This window comes from Acinonyx jubatus, chromosome D2 (genome assembly GCF_027475565.1).
Source record: "Acinonyx jubatus isolate Ajub_Pintada_27869175 chromosome D2, VMU_Ajub_asm_v1.0, whole genome shotgun sequence".
NCBI lineage: Eukaryota > Metazoa > Chordata > Mammalia > Carnivora > Felidae > Acinonyx > Acinonyx jubatus.
The window spans coordinates 9512612-9525612 of NC_069393.1; positions in this window are offsets into that span (position 1 = coordinate 9512612).

Genomic DNA, 13001 nt, shown 5'->3' on the forward strand with positions numbered 1-13001 from the left:
TCAGTATTACATTTTGTTAAAATGTAAAATGAAATAACTGAATTTGATAATGTTTGATGTGACTTCTTGGTTTGTGGGTAAATAGCAAAATTTATGGCCAGCCATATTATTATGAAGATTTTACTTTTTTAGAGCAGTTTTAAGTTCACAGCCAAACTGAGCTGAAGCTGCAGAGATTTCCTATCACCCCCTTGCCGCACACATACCTTGTCTCCCACCCCGCAATGATCAACATCCTCCACCAGAGGGGTACATTTGCTAGAATGGAGGAACCCGCATGGACATATCATCTTCACTCAAAGTCCATAGTTTACAATACGGTTCACTCCTGGTCTTGTACACTCTGTGGGTTTGGAAAAATATATGATAACATATATCCATCTTTCTAGTATCAACAGAGGGTTTTGACTGCCCTAAAAATCCTCTGCGCTTCATGTATTCGGCCCTCCCCACCCACTGATCTTTTCACTGTCTTTTCCAGAATGTCATATAGCTGGAATCATACTGTATAAAGCCCTTTCACATTGACTTCTTTCACTTAGTAACATTCTTTCAAGGTTTCTCCCTGTCTTTTAATGACTTGATAGTTCTTCGGTCTTCAGTGCGAAACAGAATTTTATTGTCTGGATGTACCAGTTTATTTATTCATTCACCCTACTAAAGGACATGTTGGTGACTTTCAAGTTTTGACAATTATGAGTAAAGCTGCTATTACACATTTGTGTGCAGGGTTTTGTATGGACATTCGTTTTGAATTGCTTAGGGTAAATACCAAGGAGTGCAATTATAAATACAGATTTTTTTTTCTGCAAGCTAATAAGACAGTTCAGGTATCCAGGATTAAACACCCCACACCCCAATAACCTTTATTCCTTATGATACGGAAAAATAATTTTATGCTGAGATGAATCTGTCTTTGCCAACGAAGTTATCACTTACAAGAAAAATTTGCCCTTCACATCATCTGGCCCCACAAACCTGTCTTTTGCCCTATGTAATTCCCTTTTCCTGGTGTGAGACTTATTTACTTTTTAACAAGATGTTTGCTCTATTTCTACCGGTTCTCTCCTTCACGAAGCAGCAGATAATTAAAGTAACAGTACCAAAGAGTCCCAGACGCAGTCTGCATCAATGGTGTGCAGTGAGGACAAAGGGCTAAGGCTTTACAGTCTTATTTTGTCACGAGAGTCTATCCCTTATTTTTTTCTTCCTCTGCAGTTATAGGAAATGAAGAATTCACTCTTTTATGTATAGTCTGATGACAGTTGAAAGTTTTACTGAGGATGTGGTCAGGCAATGGTAATCTACAACCCACACACAAAACATAGCACTAAAATCTTTATAATTAACTGCGTATGATTTAGCAGGGTCATTTAGAAAGATGATTCATCAGCAGTAGGTGTAAACTGGTTCACTAAACCTAAAGCTTAAAGGGAAAGAAGAGACAGAATGGGTTCTTTATTCCACTTTAGGCAAATAGCCAGGTGATTCAGAGTCCTTAAGAGCCCTGATTCAGTCTTCATTTCTCATCACCGATAGGATGTGGAAGTGTCATGCCAAACAATTTATCTTTCCACACCTCAGTTATGTAAATCTCTAACACAAGCCTCTAACAGGGGTCTGGGCAGGTGCTACTTATAGCCTATATTCCGAAGTCCTAACATTTTTTCTTCTTTCTTCTTTGTAATTGAGTGTGTGTCTGTGTATAGAAGATTTTTCCCCAAAATGACTGCATATCTTGGAAAAATTGTATGATGGGCACTGCTTCTCTTTGGTGCCTTTCCATCTTTTTGCAGACTAGCTATGCCCAGGATTCTTATGCTATCTGAGCCCTGGCAGCTCAGAAAATTCTATCATAATAGACTGTCTCCCTAGGCAGTCCTCAGCTGCTACAGAAATCTTTACCCCTTTCTCCTTAAACTCTGCTTTCAGCAAGTTGCCAATGTACACAGATCTGAAAATCTCATCCTCTAAATTGTGACTAGCTCACTGTTGTTCACAGTTGTTCCCCTCAGAAGAACTTGTGCCATAAAAGGGAAGAGATCTTTGACTTCAGGCTGTGTTTCTCAAGTAAGATCAACAGAATCTCTTGGAATGAATGTTTAGGAATACAGGTTTGCAGGGCACCAGATTAAACACATATGCGTTAGAGAATCTCCTGAGACTGAGACTGGGAAATGACAACCACGTACCTGGAGCAAACACATGTGACATCACCACACTCCACTACATAGTCAGGATTAAAGCAAGGGGTTTTAGTACCTCTCAAATATTTTCCACCACGCTCCCTACAGTGACCTTGTATATAGTGTATGAGTGCTATAATTTGGCCCGATGCCAAATGCCAAGAAGAACAGAATCAGATAATGAGCATTATCCATCCATTACAACATCTGAGATAAACTGTACTTTTGGTCAGCTCACGTTCAAGTGTCAGAACATTCACTGAACGTATACTGCAAAGCAGCTACATCTCTCATTTAGAGGAAACTGCATCCACTTCACCAGGAAGGGAACACACTTTTGGTACTTCTGATTGCCCACCTAGTCTAGCACCCAGTGGCTTTGTAACATTTTTTGCTAGTTTACTACAAAGGCTTTTATTGTTATTTTTTATTCCAAAAGGAACATGTGTTTGCTAAAGCAAACTTAGAAAAAGCAATGGAATAAATAATAATATTCGATCACTACTGTTCACGTTTTAATGATCCCGTTATTCTTTCACATATACATTCATCCATCCTTTCTGTAAACATTCCAGGAGCTGTTCTAAGCCCTACGGATACATCTGTGAACAAGCTACCTAAAACTTGTATGGCCAAGACAACAGTATTGCGGTGCAAGAGCCAGGTAATAATGAAACACGGAAGTTTTCTGAAGAAGACAAACATGAATAATGGGACTAAGAGGGTCTGAAGAGGGAGCATGACTTTACATTGGATGATAAGGCAAGACCTTACAAAGGGGGTAGCATTTGAGCTGACAACTGAATAAGAGGTAGTTCATCCTGAGACAAGCTGGGGAATCAAAATCCAGACAGAGGGACTGTCAGTGCAAAAGGCCTAAGATGGGAATAAGCTTAGCATATTTAAAGAATGAAAGGAGGTCAGTTCGAGGAGTCTGAAGATGTGAAGACTGATAATAACAGAAGCAGCAGAATTAATTAGGGGTAAGCCTTGTACCGCTGCACTGTTCAATATGGGAGCCACTAGTCAGATGTATCTACTGAGCACTTGAAATCAAGTTAGTCTGAATCAAGCTAGTCTGAATTGAAATACACACGGGATGTGATGGTCTAGTGTAGAAACAGAATATATCCCATTAATAATTTTTATACTTGGGGCACCTAGGCGGTTCAGTTGGTGAAGCGTCCCACTCTTGGTTTCAGCTCAGGTCATGATCTCACAGTTTCTGAGTTTGAGCCCCACGTTGGGCTCTGTGCTGACAGCGTGGAGCCTGCTTACTGTTTTCTCTCTCTCTCTCTCTCTCTCTCTCTCTCTCTCTCTCTCTCTCTCTCCCCCCCTTCCCTGCTTGCTCTCTCTCTCAAAATAAATAATAAATTTAAAAATAAATTTATATAATTTTACATTGATTATATACTGAAATGATGATTTGGGACATATTGGATTAAATGAAATATATTTTTACTATTAAATGACTTATTAGGTTTTACTATTAAATTACTTTTTCTAAGCAAAAAAAATATGGTATTTGTCTTTCTCAGTCTGACTTACTTCACTTAGCGTAACACCTTCTAGGTCCATCCATGGTCACAAATAGCAAGATCTCATCCTTTTCTATGGCTGTGCAATATTTAGTTATACATATAATATATATCTTACATATAATACATATATTTACTTATATAATTTTGTATTTTATTTACATTTACATATAAATTACTTATACATTATATAACATAAATAAAGTTATATAAGTTCTATATATACAATTGTCACATCATCTTTATCCATTCATTTACTGATGGACACTGAGGTTGTTTCCATATCTTGGCTACTGCAAAGAATTCTGCAATAAAAATAGGAGTGCATGTATTTCTTTTTAAAGTTTTTTTTTTTTTAATTTTTTTTAACATTTATTTATTTTTGAGAGGCAGAGAGAGACAGAGCATGAACATGGGAGGGGCAGAGAGAGGGGGGAGACACAGAATCCAAAGCAGGCTCTAGGCTCTGAGCTGTCAGCACAGAGCCCAATGCGGGGCTTGAACTCACAAACTGGGAGGATCAAGTCCTGAGCTGAAATCAGATGCCTAACCAACTGAGCCACCCAGGCTCCCCAAAGTTTATTTATTTTGTTGCAATCTCTACACCTAATGTGGGGTCCAAACTCACGATCCCAAGATGAAGAGTCACATATTCCTCTGACTGAGCTGGCCAGGCACCCCTGAATATATCTTTTTTTAATTAGTGTTTTCATTTTCTTTAGGTAAGTACCCAACAGTGGAATTATTGGATCATATGGTATTTCTATTTTTAACTTCTTGAACAATGTCCATACTGTTTTCCACAGTGACTGTGCCAATTTAGATTCCCACCAAAAATGCACAAGGGTTCCTTTTTCTTCACATTCTCACCAACACTTGTCATTTCTTGTCTTTTTAATTTTAGCCATTTTGACAGGTTATGGTTTTCATTTGCACTTCCCTGACAATGAGTGATGTTGAGCATTTTTTCATGTATCTGTTGGCCACGTGTATGTTTTCTTTGGGAAAATGTCTATTCAGATTATTTGTCCATTTCTTTTTATTGAATTTGATTGGGTTTTCTGGTGTTGAATTGTAAAAGTTCTTTACATATTTTGGTTATTAACCCCTTATTGGATATATCATTTGCAAATATCTTCTCCCGTTCCGTAGTTGCTTTTTTGTTCCTCTGATGGTTACCTTAAGTAAAGGGGTTACTTTACTTATGTGTGGAATCTAAAACACTACAGAAATGAATAAACAAACAAGCAAAAAGCAGAATAATACCTATAAATACAGAGAACAAACTGATGGCTGCCAGGGGAAAGGGGTTGGGAGAATGGGCAAAGTGGATGAAGGCGGGGAGGGGTACAGTCTTCAAGTTATAGAATGAATCAGTCATGGGGATGAAAGGAACAGCATAGGAAATATAGTCAGTGTATTATAATAGTGGTAAATGGTGACAGACGGTAGCTACACTTGTGATGAACGTAGCGTAATGTGTAGAGACGTTGAATCACTGTGATGTACACCTGAAACTAACATAGCATTTGTGTCAACTACACAAATTAAAAATTAAAATAAGAAAGTAAATAAATACTTGCATGTACACTATTAAAACAAGTAAAAATGCAGATATAAGGAACTAGAACCAACTAAAAAAATTAATTACTTTTTCTAAAGATGTTACCAGAAAATTTTAGATTGCATCTGCAGCCCACATTATACCTTTATAGATAGCACCAACATGGAGACTTGCATGTCATAGTCAGGAATTGCAGCTTTTTAAGTACAATGAGAAGTATTTAGAAGATTCTAAGGAGGTGGTTAAGAGTTAGCTTGTAATATGATTTACCCTTTAATGAGATTGCATTGTTGTTGTGTTGAGAAAGGACAAGAATGGTAACAGGGAAACGAGGCATCAGATTACTGATGGTTATTTAGACCAGGGTACTATAAATAAAGATGGAACGAAGAAGCTAGTTTCAGAATTTATTGTGAAAGTTGAGCTCTAGGAAAAAGAGATGATTCCCACTTACTGTGCAACTGAGTAAATGAATTATTGTGGTGCCATTGCATGCGGTGGTGAAGACTGGGGTAGGAACATGCTTGAGAGCAGGGGAAACATGTTGGAGACATTTTGAGATGCCTATTAGACATCCAAGTAAACTTCACAAGAGAAATCAAGTAGAAGAGTACACCAAGGAAGATGAGCCAGCAAGCTGCTGGAAAATAGTACATGACAATGTTCCAGAAGTCAAGTAAATAACTTGGTTCAAAGAGCAAATACTGGTTCACTATTTTACATTCTGTTCAGTAGGCAAGGAAAATGTGAACAGAGAATTAGACAGTACATCTGGCAATGTGATGAACCTTGGTAAGAGCCGTTTCTTATGGTGGTAACAGTGAAGGTTCAACTGAAGCGGATAGAACAGTAAATGAGAGATGATAAAATTAGAAGATAAAATTTCAAAAAAATGTTTTGTGAAGATAAGCAGACTAAAGGAATAGTAGCTGGGGAAAGACATGATATCTGCCCTTCTTTTAAAAGTTACGACCTATCAGGGCTTCCCTTGTGTGCTAAAGGGAATTATTCAGCAAAGCAGGAGAAAATGATGTGGTACAGAGGATAATTGTTCAAGGTTCTTGAGTGAACTAGTTGGAACAGGATCCAGATCTTAAAGACAGGATTGACTTTGATGAAACTAGGATCTCATTGTATCATAGATCCGTTGTATCTGAAAAAAAAGATAGTGTAGATGAATGAAACAGATAAAGGTGAGTCTCTCTCTCTCTCTTTGTTTTCTCTCTTCATGTGTTTACAATGCTTGTACCATATCAAATTTATCAATTTATAACATTTGTAGACACAATTTTGAATTCACAGATCTATGTGTTCTAGCTTCAAATGTCGTTACAGAAAACTCACTGTGTGTGCGTGTGTGTGTTTAACGTATAGAGATGTTGAATCACTATGAGGTACACCTGAAACTTCTTGAACTTTTATGATACGATATTTTTTAAAAGTCTCCTAAAAATTTGACTTGGTTAAGTCTTAATTCATTATTCTGAATGCTCAATGATTCACTGCAATCTGAAGATTGATTTCCTGCATTTAGGGGAATTTTCTGTATTATTTACTTATTTTTATTATTTCCTCCTTTCCAATGTTCCTTTTCTCTCTTTCTGGAATCTGTATTAGTTGGATGTTCCATGGATTGTTCCTGGAATGATCACAACTTTATTTCTCAGTATCTACTTGGTTGCCTACTGCCTGTGTGTTCTACCTTCTAGTAGTATTCCTTGATTTTAACACTGAAACCATTTTGGCTAAAAAAAAATTTAGGAGACCCTGGGTGCTCAGTTGATTAAATATCGGATTGTTGGTTTCGGCTCAGGTCATTATCTCACAATTCACAGGTTCAAGCCCTGCATTGGGCTCCGTACTGGCAATGTGGAGCCTGTTTGGAATTCTCTCTCTCTCTCTCTCTCTCTCGCTCTCAAAAATAAATAAACTTAAAAAAGGCTTTTTTTGGTATGGAATTTTTAATTTCCTGGAGCTCTTACTTTGATCTCTATTCCTTCTTCACAGCATTTGGCTCTTCCTTAATGGGTTCAATGTCTTATCTAATGACTCTGGGTAAATTAATTACTGTTTCTTTGAAGTTTTCTTGCTTTCAGTTGTTCCTGCCCCTTCTGAGCTTCTCAGGTATTATCTGTTTGTTGGTCTTCCCCTTTCATGTTACAGATTTCTCTCAAAAGTTTTGAGATACATAGCCATCTGTTCATAGTAAAAATTGCCTTTAAGCTCTGTGTGCATGGCAGAGAACACTGATCAGAGAGATGCATTGTAAGATGAGCAGGTGGCCTTTGGAGAACACTACATGGCAAGATCTAGGTTTCTCTCTGGCATGGTTCAATTTATCTAGAGGTGGAGGCTTCACATTATTGATCTTGTACAAAAACCTGATGGCGGGTGGTCTATACAGCTAGGTAGCAGAAAGAAGTTGGAAGGAGGGTGGCAGTGCATCATGTAATTAGTAGGTGGACTCCCATCGAACAGCTCTCTTCTAATCTTGCACCTCGTCCTACATTCTTCTGTAGCTGGTTATCTTAATCTAAGCCTCTCTGGTTCAGTTCCTCCATAGAGCATGCTTCACATTCCTAGGAAACCTAGCGGCTACAGTTTTCTAACAATGCTGAGGTGGAGGTGAGAGCAGGAAATCTAGCTGCTTCGTATGTAAACTTACTTCCAAACTGCCCCAGGCTTAGAGCCTTCTCCAACCGCCCTTTTGTAGTTATGGTGCCACAGCTTTGTCTTTCTAGTATCCAAAGAACAAATCAGCTTCTTCCTCAGGGATAACCCACTTTGTAGATTTCCATGTATACCATCTCTACTTTTTTTTAAGATTTTATTTTTAAGCAATCTCTACACCCAACATGGGACTCGAACTTAACAACCCTGAGATCAAGGGTCACGTGCTCCATTGACCAAGCCAGCCAGGCACCCCTCATCTCTTTCTACTTTGATAAATAATTAAATTCCTACTTTTTCTTTCCATCTTCACACATTGTAATTCAGAATTATAGATCTCTCATAATTTAATAAGAGATGAAATCAGTGTTTCTACTTATGGGCAGAGGCAGCAACATTGCTAAGTTTCCATCTTATACGAGAAACTTTAAATCCAATGGTAATAATACAGTTCCTTTTGACAGTCAAGATTCCTGAAGATACTGTCTTTCAGGAACTCTAAATTAATAGCAATGTTTACAGCGTTCTATACTCCCATATCCATGCTGTGTACTAGCTTCTATTCTAAATATTAATGAAAGTAGTATGGGGAAAAAGTAGCATCTTATTTGAATCTGCACACTTAAACCCAGACTTGTTACTGTTTTCTGAAAAAAAGAAGAAAGGAAGCAAGGAAGGAAGGGAGAAAGGAGGAAAGGTCTTTAGAACCAAAGAGGAAAGCAACTAATTCAGCTTTCCTGGTGAATTAGGGAAGGCTTCATAAGAGAACTGATATGTCATCTGTATCTTGAGAGATTTGCCTACCTTTATAAAAGAGGCTATTATATATCCCAAGAGAATGGAAGCAGAAAGGAGACCAACATGTTCAAAGAAAAATGAGATATTTGAGAGGACAAAACCAAGATAATGTATTAGATTTGGGGAAAAAGTTAAAAGTTTACATAAATTCAAAGAAGCATTTTTTATTGATACTGATTCTACCTTCTTCCTGGAGTTTTGCACCCTCTCTGTGAATAATATGCGTATCTAATGATCTAGTTTACAAGGAACCCACAAATCTACTTCACGAGAGCCCCAGAAGATTCAATTCCAATTTCACGGGAATAATTACTTAGTAGAAAACTCATAAAAACGTCTTTTTTCATCGTTAGGAATTAGGCTATCGTTGATGGTTGTGATGCATTGTGCAAACTCTCCTGAGCGTAGCTGACTTCAGCCCATGAGAGGTGGACAGTTCCAAACACACTGCCAGGGCCCCATGTCTTCAAGGCCTTCTCCTAAGCCACAGGAGGCCACTCAACTGAACCTGGTTCAACCTGCAAAGGTAGGGGAATTAACCCCTTGAGAACAATCTTCTACAAGTGGGAGACAGGAGTCTTGATAAATGCCCAGCCTTCCTATCCTCTACAGAGACCGTGGAAGGGAGGTTGGATACAGCTCCTCACCAGGGTCCATGGTAGGACCGAGCTTCACTCATTCACAGGGGTAACTGGACTCTCAAAACTCAGAGCCTGCTCCTCTACCCTCTTTTTTCCTCTCATATTTCCCACTCTTTTACTTCTGCTCCTTGAAATTTCCCCTTGAATAATTTACCTATGCCCCATTTCTGTTCTCAGGTTGTGCCTTTGAAAAAGTCAATATAAAACATGTACTTAACTAGTTATGTGCCTCTACTATCTACTCATTTTTCTTAACTCCACAGAATTTGCGGCATCCCACCTTTTCCATCTCTTTATCTTAAAATATGAATAATTAAAAATTAAGTATTTTCTTATTTATTAGCATTGATTACTTATATTTAGAATATTCACCACTGATACATAAAAGAACACTGAACGAAGAACCAGAAAACCCATATTCTAGTCTTAGGTTTTGTAGTAACTAGTGGTGAGACTAAATGAAAGCAACTGTATCTCTCTAAAAATCTTAGCCCCCAATTTATTAAAATGTAGGAATTGGTGTAGAAGATTATTCATAGGCACTGGTTTTATGATTCCATGAAATAAATTATAGAGGTAGGCCTGCTGTGGATGAAGCTGTCAATCTGTCATGCTGCCAGGTGGGCAGTTGGTCATGTTCACATCATAGTCACCTGCACCTGTGGCCATGCCTAGAGCAACTTCCGACCAGCATCCAATTCAAATCTGTCCCTTGTATGAATAGTTCCCAATGCCTCAGTAGCCCGCAGCTTTAAATATACATACATTTGATTTGTGTAATCACAGTTAACCCCAGGTTCTTCTCTTTTCTTATATTTTCTTATATTCTTGAGCAACACACAAAGTAACCATTTGTTACTCAACAGTGACTCCAAAGGTGAAGTTTCTAGACAAAAGGGAGAGGGACAGCCAGGGGTGGGCGGAGCTTAGAGGCAGAAAAGGCTTTACTGAACTTTGCAAATCATCCCATGTAGCTGGGTTGCCAATTTAACCACACCGAAGGCTGGCTCTGGCAGCAGGCATTAAAGGGAGAAAGTAAAATAGTTCCTTTGTTCAGACTCTACAAATGCTGAAAGGAAATTCCTGCTCACAGCAGGTGATTAAACAAGCTTTATTAGAGGCCATTACATGGAGTCACTAACACTGCTTTGTTGCAATAAAATGGTTCATTTTCCCATTTTCTCATTCTTTACCTTTCAAATTGTATTAATTAGATTTATCAACAATTTGGTAACTCCAAACTGGCTGCCAGAGTTCTTATAAGAACTCTTTTACAACCTGTTCTTTTAAAGCAATAAAGCTCAAACTTATCCAGCAAATTCCTCCTAAGATAGAGGAAAGTGGATTTGTATCTTGGAGGAAAGGGGTCACCATGTAGCTCAAAATGTTTGGCCACAAGCATGAAATTTCTCCAAAGCCTTATCCTTTATCTTAAAAGTTCATGTGAATTTGCCTACTACTCAGTAGTAAACCTCAACTTATATTAATTTCAACATAATGTGTGCATCATTTACTAATTACCCCATCAACACATCTAAGGAAGAATAATGTAATTTGGATTGTATGTTTTATTCTTGTACTCTTCATCTTTTTATAAGGGTAAAATAGTAATGTTTCTCTTTCTTCCAATGATACCTTTAAACTGTTCCTGCATCATATATTAACCTAGGAGAAAGACTTTCCCATTCATTATGAAGCCTGTTTTTGTGCATCTGAAATCTCATACCATATATAAATACGAAATTCAAATGTCAACTCCATTATCCTTTCAAGAGAAACACAAGGATCAAAATTCAATGCTTATCAAGTAAAAGTAAAAAAAAAATGGGGGGGTGATATTATGGTCTTTGAATCCTCAGACTTCAGAACTCACATGTTTAGCATCATACATAGCCTGCACCAGCTGAATAAGCCCAGGAAATTATTATTTTGCTGCCAGCATCTGACCTGCCACAACAGGGAGGGCAGGGTCAAAGTGAGCACACAATGTGGAACAGAAACATTCATTTCTCTCCCTATATTCCTTTGACTTCCTTGTACCTCACCAACTCACTCTTTTCCTTCCTTTTATTTTGCAAACTCATCACTGCCCGCTTTATAGCATATTTTCGTAATTTTGTTTCCACCCCACATTTTCCTGTACGATAAATACCATTGTTTTGGTGCATTAAAGAAAGGCAGAGATATTCTTTTCCCTTCCCCTTTAGCCAGTCTCTTTGTATTCTGTATTCATGAAATCATTACATTTCCTTGCCTAATCAATTATTACTCTGCTACACATAAATTCGGTGAGTTTGATGGCAAAAATCTGCCAAGCACTTTGGATCTCATAGAATGGAAACCTCTATATAGATATCCGCTATGATTTCTATTAGATGAAGACACTTTAAGGTATGTTTTATTGGCCCATTAATAAATGCCTGGAGTGGTAAAGATATCTGGCTAGAAGCCCTAATTTTTGCAAGCACAAAAGATTGGGTTAATGGAGCAATTAAATACACTTTTATGTCCCAGGGCTGTAATAATATTGGGGAAAGGTAAGTGAACTACTACAAAGGAAAGACAACTGTAAATACAGAGTAAGAACTAAAGGTGTAACTTCTATAAAAGTGATAGAGAAATATATGACAGAATTTCAAACAGTGGGCAATTTATAGGGCACCAAAATTGTTATCTTTATACATTTTCTTGTCAAAAGAGGTATCTTGTTTCATTGAGGCAGAAGAAATATAAAGTGGAGAAACAGGCCTACAAGAAGCGGTGAGTAGTGCAGGGGGAACAGCAGTCAAAAAGCGTTTTAAGAAACATTAGCAGCGACCTGATTATTGGCTGTTGATATAATAAGACTGTTTTGAAGCTACAGGAGATGTGAGAGTTCGTAAAAAGAAGTGCAAGAGCTGAGAACACCGTCAGTACGAGGCCAAGTGTTGGGCATCTCTGCATTCCTAGCATACTGCACATGTGTGCCATGTAGGGCTCGTTCAGGAATTGGTAATATGCCAGGATTAGTGTGCCAATGCTTGGTTACAATGGCTCTGAAGGTGACAGAGTGATTGAGTCTGTTGGGCGGTCTCTTGTCAAAGCTCAGTTGAAGGATAGGGATCAGGGGAAGATTTACTCACCCCAGTATCAGCATCATGTACTCCCAGAACTGCCACCTTCTTCTTTGCTCTTCTCTTTCCTACGCAGCCTGTTGCGGAGACATCTGGTCTCCCCTCTTATCTGCCACCCTGGTTCCTTTGCAGTCTTATCTTTCCACCATCCAGGCTCAGTGCATTTATTATGATGATCTAACTTCTTAGCTCCTACACCCTGGAAGCTGAGGGTTGCTACAAATAGCTGCCTAACCATAAAAATCTTGTAGCATTAAAAGTTAGCTGAGACCTCAGGGGAACCTGTAAAAATTTCACTTCATTTTTTTTTCAGCTTCTTCTGTCAGCTTCTTCAATGACTTTTCCAAAGATTTCTATTCTTTACTCCCTTCCTTTTACTCTCTATTCAAACTCCATCTTCCACACTATCAGAGAAAATGTATCCTCTAATTCATGAGTTCTACTTGGCTTACCCAGTATGCATGATCTCTGACCATATTCATCACCACTGA